The following is a 3,291-nucleotide window of genomic DNA, read 5'->3' as shown; positions in this document are numbered from 1 at the left end:
AAATACAATCAGCTGTAATCTCCACAGATTTACTCTAATTCAGGAGATAATCTTTTTACACAATCAAGCTTTCTTAATCAGAAAAGCTGACCTTTTGAATAACCAATCAAAAACACAGTTTTCTGCAGGTATTAAAGTAATCAATCTGTTTGCCTAATTCATCAATAATGTAGTAATTAAACCTGTTAAATAAGTCAAATCTAGACTTGATTATTGAGATGGGCCTGAGAGTAAAGGAGCAGACTTACCATCTATCTGCTGGTCTGAGCTCAGTCAAAGTTTCTATGAAACTTCTCACGTTCTAGAACTCTCTGACATCACTTCCTGTTTCACGGACACATCACCACGACTACCGTGGAGTTTAAATTGTTGTCAACAGATCCTATGAAAAGGTTGAAACCAAACCACTGATCAGAAAATGAGTTTCCTGAGGTTAAAGGTGTCCTAACTGTGGAGGGGAAGCTTCAGGACTAACTCGCTCTTCCAACCAGGAGCTCAGCAGCACATTTTAAAGCAAAGAAACACAAAGTAAAATATTATATATTTTAAAAATATTTTATTGACTCAAAAACAATGAAAGGCCTTCATCTCATCTCAGGAATCCTGATCACCCGATGCCTTTAATGCTGCAGGTTTAATTAAACTAACATCCGCATATTTAATGTACAGAATTACAGAATCTGAGTCATTTTTTGTTGTAGTATTAATGAGACCATCTTGAATTGGGGTGACTCTAAATGTTACTTTGTTATAATTTTTTTATCTTTAACCTCACCTTTTGCTACTTTTATCTTCTTTTTAGCTTTTTGCTATGTTTAGCTTTAGGCTAACCTTATGTTATTTTCAGCTTTTAGCTTGAATTTAGTTACTTTTAGCCAGACATTTGATACTTTTGATTAGGTTTTTTTTTTTCTTTTTCACTTATTACCTTTAGATAGCATCTTAAACCAGCCACTAGGGAGCTCAAGCCAGTGTATCTCTTGTGCCGGTCCCAAGCCCGAGTAAATGGTGAGGGTTGTGTCAAGAAGGGCATCTGCATCATGTTAGCCAGCTCTCTACCTTTGCCTGCCATTGTCCCTACATTTAGACTACCCTCAGCCCTATACTCTTGACCTTCCTCTTCTCCGTCTGTCTCCTGGCACGTTTCCCGCCTCGTGGTTGTCAACTAACAGTAGCACAATTTCCCCTGGCACCCACTTTGTCAACAACACAGGCTGTTAACCCGGGCCTCGACTGATCTGGTATGGTGTCGCTTTGATAAACTTGTTTGTTTTGGCAAAAGTGTTCCAGATGCCCTTCCTAATGAGGATCAATAAAGTATAACAGAGTTACAGAGTGGTAATAATGCTGTCTAGGTGGTCTGTCCAAAGGAGTGACAGTGGTTTCTTTCAGTATTGCAGGTTTATCTCACTTGTCTCCAGAACCCAATAACTTAATAAATAAATAGACACAAAAAATTGGAAAACTGGATTGAAAAAGAGTTCATCAGGTTAGAAAAGTTAATGTGTTTCCAGATCTATTCAGTCAATGCATGGCTAGATGGGGGTGTCAAATGACTCTGGCAACTAGGCATTTCTATTTATTTGTCCCTAATAATAAGGAAAAGTACCTTATGTATTGGTTTTTGGTCTATGAAAACATTAAGGATGTCACAATGAGTTAAAAAACAGTTCATTTTGTATATAAAATATTTTGTATGTAAAAAAAGAAGTCATCAATACTGTAATGAAGCTCATTGTTAATAAAGTTTATTGAAATATAAACAGGTTTGTGTACAGGGTACAGTAGCAGCTTTTTCAGTTACCACCTTCAGTTTCTTGCCGACCGCCATTAAAATCCTCAAGAAGAAGAGGAACTTTTTCAGTTAGCACTTCAGAATCTACCAGTTTAAAAATGGATACGTTTGTCTTATTTAGAGGGAATCGACGCATTTCATTGAGAGCTGATGATCTTACCGTCAACGAGATTTCTTTAATATTCCAAGTAAGTAATTAAATCAGTACATTACCGCCACCTGCTGGTAACTGAAAAAGTTATGTGCCGGGAGTTCAGGTCTTCATTTCCGGTTCCGCCATAAGGTCCCGTTGAATTAACAACAAAATAAAAGCTTGTCTTTGGTTTAACCATTGCAGTTAAAAAAAACCAAAACGTACCCCTTTTTTGTTTTTGCAATTGCCGTTTTTCTAATTTTGTTTTAAAAACGAAAAAACAAAAAAAAACACATGCTTGTTTTGTTTTTGCAATTTTATTTTGAAACGAAAAAACCAAAGAACGAACCATATACGGATTCAGATGGTGATTCCCTAACTCCAAAATGCCTTCAAGTGCAGCCATGAACTCATTAAACGTAACTTTTTCTGGTAGTGTGTAGACCATACGCTGTCCCTCAGGACCTGTCTATCTCCAGTAATCATTGTGAAAAAGTCGTCAGGGTTTTCACTAAACTTTAATGGGTTAACTGACTTAGAGACACTAAACTCAACTCAACCTGCGTTCTGTAATATTCTCCAGGAATCAATGTGGAAGTTCATTTATTTTGTCAAGTTAAAATTAGTTGGGTATTGGGAGATGTTTCTTTTGTTCATTTATTGTTATTTGCAGCCATAATGTCATTTAACACTTAAGCACACACTGATCAGGTTTTGTCCTCAGTAAAGTGTCTTGCATAGTTTTGAACAGTAGAGTGCAGTGTATGCACACCCAGAGAAAACCCAGTGTATATATAGTGTCAACTTGTGGTCACATGGAAATGGGTTTTTAGTGCCCTGACATTGGGAATTCATATTAAATTATTACATTGAAACACCACAATATTTGTAGTCATATGATCAAGCATAATGCACACAGTATTGAAGCTATTTTTTTATTGTCAAATGCCACAACATAATTTAGTAATCACTGTGGCATAATCTCATAGAAATAAAAAAGCATTAGACAACTCTGTGTCTCTGTGTCTGCATCAAAAATCGGAGCTGATTTCTACTTAATAACTGGGTTGAAGAATGAAAATAATAACTTATTCATTTGAGGCTAAAAAATGAAAACAGCAGCTGTCATTTATTTCACAACTTCCGCTTGTGTCAGCAAATTGCTCTCTGAAGAGTAGAACAAAGTTGACCTGTGTTAGCTTCATCAGCCTGAACAAACTCAGCTACAGTCACCAGCTCAGTGGACCTCACTGATCAATCAACATTAGGTACATGGGCTGCCTTCAGCCTCGTACAAAGTTCACTTTTCTGTGCTGTCATCAGACAAAAAAAAGAACATAGTCACACCCCTACAGGAAGTAGG

The sequence above is a fragment of the Kryptolebias marmoratus genome, linkage group LG2, assembly GCF_001649575.2.
Source record: "Kryptolebias marmoratus isolate JLee-2015 linkage group LG2, ASM164957v2, whole genome shotgun sequence".
NCBI classification, from domain to species: domain Eukaryota; kingdom Metazoa; phylum Chordata; class Actinopteri; order Cyprinodontiformes; family Rivulidae; genus Kryptolebias; species Kryptolebias marmoratus.
This window is presented reverse-complemented; position numbering follows the sequence as displayed.